The sequence below is a fragment of the Trichomycterus rosablanca genome, chromosome 24, assembly GCF_030014385.1.
Source record: "Trichomycterus rosablanca isolate fTriRos1 chromosome 24, fTriRos1.hap1, whole genome shotgun sequence".
NCBI lineage: Eukaryota > Metazoa > Chordata > Actinopteri > Siluriformes > Trichomycteridae > Trichomycterus > Trichomycterus rosablanca.
The window spans coordinates 1,225,538-1,240,225 of record NC_086011.1 but is presented as its reverse complement, the minus strand read 5'-3'; the positions used below and the strand labels follow the sequence as shown (position 1 = coordinate 1,240,225).

General features: G+C 37.9%; 1 protein-coding gene across 1 annotated transcript in view; it reads left to right on the top strand.

Moving 5' to 3' along the window:
- The first annotated feature begins 198 nt into the window (after positions 1-198).
- The window catches only part of pparg (peroxisome proliferator-activated receptor gamma), a 53,517-nt gene continuing 39,027 nt past the window's right edge, over positions 199-14,688 (top strand). The window contains exon 1 of the mRNA XM_062986993.1: positions 199-321. The gene's annotated coding sequence lies outside the window, so the exon portion shown is untranslated. The remainder of the gene's footprint in view (positions 322-14,688) is intronic.

The following is a 14,688-nucleotide window of genomic DNA, read 5'->3' as shown; positions in this document are numbered from 1 at the left end:
GCTAAGTGTGTAGACAAGTCGCTCGGCCACGTGGTTTGGATCGGTGGGCAGGCTGTAATAGCTCTTGAGGGTGTAAATAGTGGACTCAATCTGGCAACCCTCAGTCAAGCAGTCCTGTGGCGAGCATCAGCGCATCGGCAGCACCTGCCACCGGTCACACACGACTCCAACCACTTCATGCGAGCGAGTTCGGAGAAGTTGGCGCAGATTTTGGCGCAAACACGGACTGTTACGGCGCTGCGGGAGGGGCAGGAGGAACAGTGGACGCAACCGGAGCGGAGAACCAAGAGCAAAGAGAAAGTGACAGACGCACAAGCTCAGGTAAGAAGATCATCCACGAATTCAGGTGCGCATCTCATTCAGCGTTAATTCAGCATAGCAGTGAAGTGCAGACGCGTTCATACTGAGCTCTGGTTCATAATAAATTAATGTCAAACCACCAGACTGATCCAGAAAATACTCAATTCAATCTCGGTTCGAACTTCAGATTAACTTTGTGAATTTTACGCACAGCATTAACAGAAGCGTTCTGCATCATAAACATGAGCTCCTGATATTCAGACTTTAGTATTCTCTCCTCTCTTCATTGGTTGGTGTAATTAAACCTGCTGTCGGTTCGAATCTCTTTGGCTCGAGGTCTGGACTGGACTCCGGGGTTCAGGTTGGGAATGTGGCGCAAACAAACACCTGCAAGCAGGAAAAGTTGCATGTCAAGGAGTTTGCACATGACTCAGCATTAAAGCAGAGCTGTAAAAGAGACGCAGTCAGTCATTCATCAATCATTCATCCATCAGCAAAGCAAAGGGCAAAAGAGTTCAGATCAGCATGTGCAATCCATAAAGCAGACGATCCTTACAGCACCACACAGGTTCTGAGAGACAAAATATGCAAATCTGAGGCTCTAAATCACTTTACAACTATTCGAACCATGTGAAGATTTCCTGAGGAGCTCAAACTATTCACAGAAATCAACTTTTCTTTGCTTTGACACTTACATGTTTTGCTCAGAATGTATTTTGTGTGCACAATGTGTTTGGATTCTGATGCACAGCGACAACCATCCAAAAAATTCACATGGAACCATTTCAGTGTAGAAATAGAAGCTGCATGTTCAGTGTGATTGTTGGCTTGTTTAATTTGATGCATTGGAAGTAAATGAAACCTGAAACGTGTTCTCTAAGGGCAAAATGGAGCAATATTCAATATCATCAATTCAGCAATTAAACTGTGCACTGCATGCACCTTATTTTAGGAAAGAACAAAGGTGTCAGAAGATTTGCATAACATGCTTGTGCACAGAGAAGCTGAAAGCGTTCATTTCCGTGCACAGTGCATCTGTGTATCACATCAACAACAGAACTTATGTAGAGCTGCAAAAGACTTTGACCACCCAAACCAATTAGAGAAAAAAGGCCTAAAGAAGCTGAACATGTTGTGATTACAAGCAGGAGCTGAAAATCTGGTGTGGCTTTAAAAAGCACTTTTATTTTCTGTATTTGTAATAAATAATCGATAGCAGGTCTTGTATCCATGCAGATAACTCCTGAGGAATCGTTAGGTTCAGTATTTACAGGCAAGAATGACAAATACAACAGGCTTTAAATTAAAGAGAATATAAATAACATTATTATTATTATTATTATTATTTATTTAGTATCACTGTATTTTAGGGGCAAAAAAATAAGAGCAACATCATTATAATAAACATATATAACAACAACAACAAAAACAATTAACAAACAAAAAAATGGACTAAACAGTTTGAGGCGCAAAGAACAATTTAGTGCGGCATCTTTTATTAATTTTAATAATGCACAGTAATAGTAGTTTAGTAGCTACTGTAGTCACCATGCAGTTACATATTTTTACACGCCTTAAGAACATTTAAATATACTATATATCCATACTATTTCTATTTTATTACATTTCTATCATAATACATTCTATTTTTATTTTTATTTTATTGTATTTAACTTTTATTATATTTTATTTAGCTTGCTTTAAACTGTGCTTATGTTGTGTTTATGTGTGTGAGCAACTAAAAGGTTCTAATTTACCTTCATGGATTAATGAAGTGTTATTTAATATTAATATACATTAATACATACAGCAAGGCTGAAGGTTCACATTATTGTACACATTATTTAAAGGTGCCTATTTATATATAGTATATATAAATGTTAAATATTCAAACATTTAGACCATCCAGAACCTCTGAGGAAGCCTTGATATTTAATATTTACAGAAATATTTCCATCGTTCAGAATAAACACGTCATTCAGAGGTGGATAATATGTTCAAAAATATAATATAGCACTGTTAGCCAGCCGATGGAAGCCTCCTCATGTTATCTCAAGACAGCAATGGATTTTGTTTACACTGGACATTATTGCTTTGGAACTCTCGGTTGCCCGTGTACATGAAGCTCAGTTAAGAACTGTCGATGCTTGGAAGAAGGCGCTCCAATCAGTGGAGTCCTTACTAGGCTCTCGCTAGAGCTGTTATTTATTTGCCATTTTTATTTGTATTTTGTGTCTCTGGTATTTTTATGAAGCTAGTGTTCTTATGTGTACGCTTTGCAAATGAATCACGCTGTGACTTTTATTACACTTATAATTAATAATAATTTGGAGCAGCAAGGAACTTAGGAAAATATTCTTTAATTAATCTTGGATGGATATATAGTAGATATATAACTGACCTCACACATCTTTTCTATCTTTCTTCTTATCTTTTTCGTTAAATGCATCAATCTCAGTTTTGTAGCACCACATAGATGTTAATGAGTCCACCGCTGGACAGACGCTCAACAATCTGAACTGCAAATACAGAGAAAAAAATATTTGGGGTTGTTAACACTGGCAGGATGGTTAAACTCCATCGTTTTGGGTGGATTGGCTTTCGCCTCGTCAGTGTTTCATTCACTACATGCTAAATATTATGAGGTAAAAATGAATTTGTTGGTACAAGTTTTTTTACTTAGTGTGTAATAATAACTATAACGTATATATAAACTATAATTTGGCCCATCATAGCAGTATCATTTTGTTCTCCCAGTCCTGGCATCTCTGGGTTGAAATCAGCCTGGCATAAGGTCTGTGATCATTAATTGTTCTTCTACACCAATTAAATCACATTTGTGGGTAAAATGCAGTCATGTTGTTGTCAAGAAGGTCAAATTCTAACGATTGTTTAATGTTTGATGCTTCTTTGTTAATAAAATAGTTTTGATTTTAGAAGATTTAGAAGAAAGGACTTGACATAATGCAGAGATCTTTTATTTGGTTTGTGAAGCTCTTCGTTTCTTCTCGTAACGCCTGTTGGTGTTGCATTAACTGTTTGTTTTTATCCAATACTAAGTCTGTCAGACCGAAAATCATCATTGAGTCGTACTTTCAGAACTTTTCACCGTGTGTAAGGATATTTTTGGTTAATTCTAGACTGCACATTCACTTCTGAATATAATTCTGCGTCTCAGAAAAGCCTTTACTGGCAGCAGCCAGACAGAGCGAGTATCAGTTTGACCGAGCTGTCTGATAGTTCAGCCGACCTCAGCAGGGCTGATTTTATAGGAAACAGAGACGTCAGCAGTCCTGAATTACAGCTGATGACTGTACGCTTAGAAATCTGCTTAGAAATCTATAATAATCATAAATACACAACATAAATCTCAACATAAATAAAATTAATCATGTAAAGAGTGAAATGTAAAAGTGTTTTTACCGTCCGTACTTATTCATACACAGATAATACATTTAGTCAGGTACAGTTCAAATTTGGCATGATTTGAGGTGTAAAAGTTAAGCCTCTAATGCTGGGATCGAGGGGTTCGAATCCGCAGCGGTGCTATCAGCCGGTCGGGCGGCTACGCACAGACATGATTGACTGTGTCTGGGGTGTGTTACTGCATCGTGTTCAGTGATTTCAGCGAAACCGGACTTGCGGTCGTGAGGTTTAGCTTAGAAACATGCGCTGAATTAAACATTTATCATTTAAATCTATATACAGATTTCCAAATTACAACATTTTCTATAAATAGATAAACTATATGGTCAAAAGTATTCGGACACCAGGCTGTGAGCTTGTCGGACGTCTCATTTTGAAAACAAACGCTATTCAAAATCGAGCGACCTTTATGTGATCCTTTCAGCTAGAACTACAGCCGCTCTTTTGAGAAGGCTTCTTAGAGAAATTTGAAGTAGGTCTGTGGGAATTTGTGCCTGTTCAGTCAAGAAATGGCAGAATTTGTACGGCTCGCAGTTCAATGACGAACGTGACTCAGAGCTTAACAAGATCATCTTTTAGATAATTAGATAAACTAATTGGATGATTTAATAATTAAAAAAAGATAACACTGGTGATTAACATCTCTAAATGACTGAAAAAAAATTGCTCCAGCTATAGTTCAGTGGAGTCCTACTGACTTTAAATTACACTGTATGGCCAAAAGTGTTTGGACACCCGATCATAAGCGTGTCGGACGTCCCATTTCAAAACCATATGCTATTAAATCAGAGCTAGAACTCTTCTGAGTAGGCTTCTTACAAGAACTTGAGGTATGTCTGTGGGAATTTGTGCCCATTCAGTCGGGAATTGACAGCGTTTGTATGGCTGGGCCTCAATTGATGTTGCAGTTTAAGCTTTTCTTCACGCCAGGAACAGAATTAGTTTGTTTATTAGGATTTTAACATCATGTTTTATACTTTGGTTACATTCATGACAGGAACGGTAGTTACTCAATACACAAGATTCATCAGTTCATAAGGTTATATCAAACACAGTCATGGATAATTTTGTATCTCCTATTCACCTCACTTGCGCTTCTTTGGACTGTGAGATGAAACCGGAGCACCCGGAGGAAACCCGATCCGGCGAGAACACGATCAAACCCAGGGCCTTCTTGCTGTGAGGCGACAGTGCTACCCACCGAGCCACCGTGCCACCCCAGGAACAGAAAAAAACATATAATTGATTTATTTCACCTGTTAGCAGTTGTTGTAACTCTAAAATTACAAGTGATAGCTCAGTGGTTAAGGTACTGGACTAGTAAACAGAAGGTTGCCGGTTCAAGCCCCGCCACCACCAAGTTGCCACTGTTGGGTCCCTGAGCAAGGCCCTTAACCCTCAATTGCTCATTGTGTTCCGCTCAGTGTGTAAGTCGCTTTGGATAAAAGCGTCTGCTAAATGCTGAAAATGTAAATGTAAATGTAAAATTAGATCAGATGTTGTTCGTACAGCGTACTGTTAATGCAGCGAGGACTCTGTTGAAAGTCCAGTCGGGATTTGCAGCGTGAGGTAAACGTATCAGACTCTGATTATCAGGATCTGATTGTGAGATGAGATCACGGTAGGCGTGCAGCGAAGGGCGTGAAGGTGCAAATCACAGCAGAACTACAGTCACACTCTTGTGACACTAACAGGACTGAAGTTGAAGCGCCTGTCAGAGCTATTTAAAGTCATTTCTGAATAACGTGTGACGTCTGATTGTGAAACCGCTGACTGATGGAGAAGTTCATGCTATAGAACAATATGGATGTATCACACGTCATGTTCGGATAAAGCTTCAATATTTTATCTTTCTGAAGACACAAGGGAACAAAATAATTAAAACCATTTGATTAAAGCAGGTAAATCCCAGCACTGAGAAGTGAGCACCTTGCTTGTTTACATTCCTCCTGCCAGTCGTGTTATTGATGTTCCCTCAAGAGCTTTTCACCCATCTCCCAACTGCTTCCTAACAAAAACAGTGCTCGTTTAACTGATCGGGCACAAATTCTCACAGACACACCATGAAATCTTATGAACAGCCTTTCAGAACAGGAGGCTGTTATAGCTGCGACAAGGGCGTCACTGTATTATTAGCCGTGTTTTATAAACCATATCGTGCAGTTCTCATGTTCTTATAAATAAAACAGAGGTTTGTTTCATGTTTTTTTGTGGCTTTATACTGTATGATCGCTGTACTTTCCCACGTCAGGTAAATGTATGAAAGTTGTACCACCGAGGGTGATACCACAGCGCCAACAATGGGTACATCTCAGTGTGTGTGTTTTTATTTTTGTGCCCGTGAGCATAACTAGTTTTATTATTGTGTATGTGTGTGTGTGTGTGTGTTTTAAGCATACAGCATGTTGTTAAATGTAATTACTGGTATTTATATTTAAGTATACACAGTGGCGTGTGTGTGTGTGTGTTTTAGCATATAGCGTATTGTTTTATGGGAGTGCTGTTTTATATTATAGCATACACACGGGATAGTGTGTGTTTGTTGATCTGTATTGTGTGTGTTTTGTTTATCATGTAGCATGTTAAATGTGATTTCAGATTTTATATGTTAGCATACACAGTGTGTGTGTAAGTGTGTGTGTGTGTGTTTTAGCCTATAGCATGCTGTTAAATGGGATTACTAGTTTTATATTAGAGTATACATGATACAGTGTGTGTGTGTGTGTGTGTTTAGCATATATCATATTGTTGTATGTGATTACTGTTTGTTATATGATAGTATACACAGTACAGTGTGTGTGTGTGTGTGTGTTTGTGTTTTAGCATATAGCATGTTGCTGTATGTGAGTACTGTTTTTTATGTGATAGCGAGTGTGTGTGTTTAGCATGTAGCATGTAGCATGCTGTTAAATGTGATAACTGGTTTTTATTTACGCACATACACATGGTACAGTGTGTGTGTTTGTGTGTGTTTAGCATATAGCATGCTGTTAAATACACACAGTACAGCGTGTGTGTGTGTGGTGTGTGTGTAGGTGTATTTAGCATATTGTTGTATGTGATAACTGTTTGTTATATGATAGTATACACACAGTACAGTGTGTGTGTGTGTGTGTGTGTTTAGCATGTAGCATGCTGTTAAAAGAGTGAGATATGCTTGTACAGTGGATGTACCGTGTGTGTGTGGTGTGTGTGTGGTGTGTGGTGTGTGTGTAGGTGTATTTAGCATATTGTTGTATGTGATAACTGTTTGTTATATGATAGTATACACACAGTACAGTGTGTGTGTGTGTGTGTGTTTTGCATGTAGCATGCTGTTAAAAGAGTGAGATATGCTTGTACAGTGGATGTACCGTGTGTGTGTGTGCAGATATGCTTGTACAGTGGATGTACCGTGTGATGGACTTTGCTCTGTAGTTATGAATGAGCTGCGCTGTGTGAAACGTGTAACGTCGTTTGTATTTGGTGCAAATCTGAAGGTCTGAGTGTTGGATTAGGACGAGACCGGAGGGTCATGCTGTGTTTTTTTTTTACTTGGAAGTAGAATAAACGGCTGTAAGTGAGAGTGTGTGACTTCCGGGTGTGAATTTGTCTTGAATGATGGGATTAAATGTGTGATTTATTTAATCTGAAGGTTAATTTGTTGATTTGTTGATGCAGCTGATCGAGCCTGTTTCATTGTAGGAACAGATTTGAATCAACTGTACGTCTTAAAGAGGAACAGGTACATTCGGTTCACGTTTCATCAATGTAGGTCACCAAATTCAAGTCAAAAGGCTTATTGATTGTGTCAGATGAAGAAGTGCATGAGAAACATGTTGAGCTATTTTTTGTGCAGATTTAACTGCATATTGGTTAAACAACAGCAAGTTCATGTGACTCACTTTTGTGATTAACATGATGAGGTTATGGTGCTCCGATTCAAATATGAAACCCTGTTTGGCTTCCGAAACACCAGCAGGATCAAACTTACACGTTCTACTGGTGGAACTTGCAAAAATTGATGCCCTACAATAAGATCTGCACCCATATGAAGCAACCCAGACTAGTTATAACACCATGTGACACATTTATAATGTTTATGGTTTATATCTAAACCTAGAATCCAGAACTACCTAGAATAATGATATAGATAGATAGATAGATAGATAGATAGACAGACAGACAGACAGACAGACAGACAGACAGACAGACAGATAAATAAATATACCAATAGATAGATAGATAGATAGATAGATAGATAGATAGATAGATAGATAGATAGATAGATAGATAGATAAATAAATATACCAATAGATAGATAGATAGATAGATAGATAGATAGATAGATAGATAGATAGATAGATAGATAGATAGATAGATAGATAGATCTATCTCCAGTTTGCGTTGTGAGTTACAAATTACTCAAGTATTTTAAATAATAATTTTCAGAAAGTGTGAGAAATCATCACTAGACAAAATAACAGTTATTAATTAATTAATTAATCTCAATTAAAATTTTTAATCACGTGACAGCCCTAATATAATATATATATATATATATATATATATATATATATATATATATATATATATATATATATATATATTAAGTTATCTGAAATATCTGGACGCCCTCCTCAGTTTAGCGAGTTGCACCACCTTCAGCAGCATCGAGTGCAACCAAACACTTCCTATAATCCGCTATCAGTCTGTCACGTCTCTGCGGAGGAGTTTTTTAACCACGCTTTTCTCTGCAGAGTTCAATTCAGACACTGTTTTTTGGTTCAGACTCATTTGTTTCGACCGCTCGTTATACCTACATCATCTTGCTTAGGGTTCAGCTCAGGACGTCACCTAGAATTCTCCAGAATCTGAGTCGTTTCATTTCAGAGTATCGACGTTCCTCTGGGTTAAAAATGCTTTCCTCCGTTTGATGCCATTTCCATTTTCTTCTTTTGTTAATTGTTTTACAAATTATTTGTGTGTTTACTCAAGTTCAGTCTGTGTAATATTGTTATGTTTAATATTTTATGAGCTGGAATCATTCAGTGGGACAGATATAGAATAAGAGAGGCGAGCAGAAAGGGGGCGATTAGTTTCTGACTTTAGTGTATATAGGGGTGTATGGTGCGGCATCTTTAGGGACCCAGTTACTTCTGGTATTGTCCTAATGCTCTCCTGATGTCCATGAGGGGTTCCTTCAGGTACCACAGGGTGCTCAGTATGTTTTGGGGATTGTGTTTTATTTATTTTTCTTTTAAACACTTTATTTACGATGATTGGATCTGACGTGTTAAAGCCAGTCGCGTCCCGATTATCACTTCCGTAAGACATTGTGATATTCAGGGCTTGATACTCTTCTGCAGAGGACAATCGAAATTACCGTCAGCGTCCCTGCCTTTCAGTCGGGAGGAGACTGTCTAGGTAGGCACAGCTTTTTTTGTGTGTGCTGCTTTTGTCCTCCTGAGACAAAGTCTGTCTGTCTCGTTTTGAATGCACAACAACGAGACACGTCTGTCACACGTCTGTGTCCTCCAGGCTCCATTCATGTTAGACGGATGTGAATCGAAGCTGCATGTGTGCTTTACCATAATTTGATAAAAAGAACGTTTGTAAACAAAAATAAAAGATGGTAGACAGAAGTTTCTGGTTCAAACGGCAGCACATGAGGACAGGTACAGGTAAGAGTGTACTGGTTTCCTTCTGCTAATCTTTACTGGTTTTAATATCTGTGTAGGCATGCGAACACTAAACCCGTGCAGGAATTCTGGTTTAATTGCTGTACGGCAAGTCCTGACATTTGAGGAAGTTTTTGATAAGTGATGTTATAAAGTCTGCACATGTTTAATGATTTAATTCCACCAGCTAGAAGAGAAGCTTCAAACTCATTTAAAGTGAGTTTTATTTTTAAGTTAGTGTTTTTAGGTTGTGTGTAGATGTTTAGATTTCTGTCTGAAAGATCGTGAGCCATTTTCGTAGTAGTGGTCTCAGCAGTGTTCTCGTAATGACTGTTCTGTACTGTGACTCGATTCTTACATCGTCACCTAATCACAGTTAATATTAGTCAATCGTTATTAACAAAAATTCACATACAGTGTCATTTTTATTACTAATGGCTTTATTAATATGACGTGTATTCATTTTAATCATCATTGTAAGTCGTAACCTTCTGATCTGCAGACGGTTTTCAGTGGTGTTTAACCTCAGTATGTATTTTTTATAGTTTACAAAGACACTAGGTGAGATTTTATCTTCAGATAAAATGATATAATCAGGACTGGCATCATTGTACCATAATAAAACATGTAAGTCTGGCAAGACCACAGTAACCTGCTCCCGACACGGGTGAGTGTTTTGCACAGATTCTGGTATTGAGTGAAGTTGAAACATTTACACTAAAATCAAATAAGCATATTGAAATATATGTATATTAAAAATACACACGTGTACACGTGATGGTTGCATATTTACAGCATCGTGGGCCTTTTCATGGCACTTTTCGTCTCCTCTTTTGTGTAGCGTGTAATTACTTAATAGATTGGGTGATTAATAGTGACCGGTCTGACCTGTCTGATCCACTGTCTGACTTTGTTTAGGCACTTTATTTGGGCAATACTTTTATTAATTTTCACTGTGTGTTCTTGTTAGGAATTTGAGGTGTGATTTGTAATATTAACCTGCAGATTTGCTTAATATCATGATTTACACTTTTGTTTCCTGGCTATTTATGTGTGCAGGAATATAATTAGTGCTTTATTTTAGTCCTATTAATGATTTCTATATAATTTACTCACACTGATGATTATTTAAGCATGTCATGATCATGGATCATGAATCAAGGTGTTGAGTTCTCTGCACAAACTGCACTTATTGATAAAGTAAAAACATTAACATCGTCTACAGTGAATGAATGTAAATGTGTACAACAGAGATTGTGCATTAGTATGTACAGAAGTTTGTTCCCTGTAGATTAAGATTGATTTATGAACATGGATTTTAGCCAGGAGTGTCCACACTTTTGCATAAGAGCAGAAAACTACACATACAATGAAATAAATATAATATCAGAAATGATAAAATCAGATTATTCTTTATCTCAATGTTTAAGCCACAAATGTTGAATATAAACCTTCATACTTTATTAACAAAAGCTCAGCAGAACCAAATATTCTGATTTCTAATGTATATTTTTATTAGTTTCTGGATCTTTGTTGGTTTTGGTTAAAAAACTACATGTTTTTGTTTATGTATTTATTTATTTGAATGTGCTTTATTATAATTCTGCAATAATAATGTAACTACAGCTGAAAAACCGCTGATGATAAAAATGACATTAATAATTCTTAAAGTTCATTAAAGCAGTAAATGTTGATTTTAAAAAAAGGTTTTTTTTCCACTTTAGTAAAATATTGACTGTTTATACAGAAATATCAGCTGGTATTTTATCTTTGTTTAATAAATGAGAGCAGTTTTTTATTTAGCAAATAAAATAAATGCATAACGAGCATGAGCATGAATTTCTCATTTCTATAATAATTCAGTAATTATTAATGATATCGTAGAAAACCTGCTGAATTAAATGTATTTATAGTATTAATTTATGTATTTACATTTGTTTTTATAATCAAAAATATTACTAGAAGAAAATGCAGAACCATAAATAAAGTAAACGTTTGATTAAAAACATTTATTATTTATTTTAGGTTGTTGTTTTTTGGCAATTTGTATTTTGAGCCTCAGTAAAACAAGTATTTTTAATAATAATAATGATAATAATAATAATTATTATTATTATTATTATTTTGCTTTTATAACTCAGGAACTAAGAAGTAAAAATACATGTAAAATGACTGACAATTAATATACATATATACATTTTATTTATGCCATAGATAAATATACATTTTATTTTGTTAGGAAAACTGAGTAATCATGTGTATTAGATGTATTTTATAAATGTATTTATCTCAGAATGTTTACTAAATATGAACTGCAGGGTTCGACATCTCTGCTTTGGTGCTGCAACAGTCGAATCGTAAACTCAGGATCTCACTATAGATATTTCATTTAATTTAATTAATACAATATTTGCATTGAACTTAAGCGTTTACAGCTGAATCACGTAAAACACCAACATTTAGTTTCCTTCTAATAATCAAGTAGTTAAAATAATTCATAATGATTCATAATAATTAATGACACCAACAATTAAATCAAACTTTGATTTTTCTTAACATGAAAATGTCGAATCACAAGTGCGGGATTAGTGACAGACAGGAGTGATTGATGTTGGAGACTCGGAGGTGCTGGGGTGTCGTGAAGAGCGCTGATGTGCCTCAGTGTGTTTGTGGTGTGTGGTTTCCATTCAGCGTTTGAATTTTTCACTCGGTTCAGTTTTGGGTTTTTGTAGCGTGATGAAGACAGACGAGTATCAGAGGAGCGTCGTCTACAATCACACACACACACACACAAACAGGTGAACCATCATTAGTCGAGTGTGATGCGTTGGTGCTTGCGGTGGATTGTGAGTGTGTGTGTGTGTGTGTAAGTGTGTGTGTGTGTGTGTGTAAGTGTGTGTGTGTGTGTGTTTGTGAGTTGAAACATGCTGTTAGAAAATTTGTGATAAGATTAATAAAACATAACGTGACTGACTCAGGGATTAGATTAGTGGGGAAACTCCTTAGAGTCGCATTACAATTCTACAAAAATAAAATTGGTTTTATGTGTTTTAGTCACACACACACACACACACACACACACACACATTAGTAAAACTTTAAGATAATAACAGCTCTTATGTTCAGTTCAGTTCATTTCAACAACAGACAAGCGAGCGTTTATAGCTGCAATGCTGATCGGTGGTGTATTGAAGTATTAAATTCTAGTCATTTGTTAAACTGTGGTAGCAGGTTGTAAAAAAACAGCAGTATGTGGAGCTTTTTGTCTACTAATTAGCAAATTACACGTTAAGATACCAAGATACCAAATATGATGTAAAACTCCCAAACTGTCACTTAACGAGAGAAAAAATTGGAAGATTGTTGCACGTTGGTTGAGCGTCCTGCACACTGGGTTTGTCTTTAGTTATCGCAGATGTCTGGGGGAGAGAAGGCCAGACGGTGAGAAGACAGATCGTGTTCGTGAACCTTCACGTGTTTTAAATCTCTGTTGGAAAGACACACCCACCAACATTGCAGAGGTGTCCACTGGATTTGGGGTCAGGGCCCTGTGCAGGTCACTGGGGTGTCTTTATGGACCTGGTGTGGTTTAAGCACGTGAGCTTAATCATTAGAAGCGGTGCTATAGTGCGGTGGAGATACTAAATTGTCCATGACTGTGTTTGACATTAAACTTAAACTGATGAATCTTGTGTAAGCAGTGTAAACCTTGTGTTAACATGATGTTAAAATCCTGATAAATAAATAAATAAATAAGCCGCGTCCACATACTTTAGCTATATAGTGTACATACATGCAGCAGGCTGAGTAAGGAGCCTCGGTTGACTGTTAGTGATTCAGTGGACTTAACTGGACGTTTTTTAAACCGAGCTTTTCTTCATCTCTTCATAGATCTTGCTTTGCAAGGAACAGGAAAGGCCCTTCCCTAAACTGTCACTGCAAATTTGGAAGTTGATTTATTACACCTGTTAGGAACTGTTGTGTCTGAAACACATGAATTTCATAGAAGGGGGCGTCCCAATACTTTTGTCCAAATAAACTCAGCGAGCAGAAACTTCCAGTGACCCCAAATAAAATCCGAGGGTTTAAACTGGGGGCCCGCGGAGACCCTCCCAAAGACTCGATTTTTGATGCATAACATTTCAATCGTCCTGACTTTTGCACAGAATTGTCGGAAATGATAGTAAACACTCTTTGAGGGCACGGGGAACGTCGTTCGGCCGGATGACCTCTCTCAGAGCGTTTCGTACAGGAACAGCCCGGCCGCATGGCTCCGGTCAGAGATGTGAATTCCCCCTCCTGAGCGTCCCTCCTTTTTCCTGTCCACCTCGAGGAATGAGGGAAGAGCCCCTCTTCTCCTTCACTGCGTCCGAGGCCGTGCTGACTCGCATCGAGCTCCTTCCTCATCCGCCGAGGGAGCCGAGGAAGCGGGCGAAGGCTCGGGGGACGCGCCAGCCCTCCGCTCGTTCCTAATAAAAGCAATTAGGGGAGAGTTCATGTCCTCAGATGTTGCGCAAGAGTGAATTCCAGAGGAGCTGCACAATAAAGATCCCATAGATCAAAACGCACGGCGGAGAAGTGCTGTTAGGTCCTGTGAGGAGGGTCAGGTGAGGATCTCCCCTCAGCGTCCACCCTCGGGTGTGTTATTGTGTTTAATGTCCAGGGCTTTACGTTCATGTTGCTCATGTGCTGGAGCCACAAAGGAGTACACAGTGACCTTCATGATGCTTAGTGGGGGTGTAAAGTATTTGGACACTTAAGCATGAGCTTGTTGGACGTCCCGGTTTAAAAACAAACTCTGTGTGATCTTTTCAGCTAGAACAACAGACACTCTGTAAGTCTGTGGGAATTTGTGCCTGTTTAGTCCAAATATGACAGCGTTTGTATGGCTGGGCCTCAATTGATGTTCCAGTTTATTTCAGAGCTTTTCTTTGGAGCTGCACACTGGAGTTTCCTTAAACTGAGCTTTCCTTTACGTCTTTATAGAGCTTGCTCCAAGCTGGAAAAGGAAAGGGCCTTCCCTAAACTGTTGCTGTTGGAGCATATAATTGATTTATTACACCTGTTAGCAACTGTCGTGTCTGAAACACATGAATTCTGTAATTAGAAGGGGCGTCCCAATAGTTTAGTCCATATAGACCTGAAGTGGTTTATCAAGGTGTAGCTAAAGTATGTAGACTTCAATATGCTTCCAACTCATCAACAGTTTTGGGAAGTTCCTCTTCCTGTGTGACTGGGGTCCATTAAGACTTAAGGTCAGTGGCCTGCACACAGGCCACTGGGATGAATTAGAACGTCAACT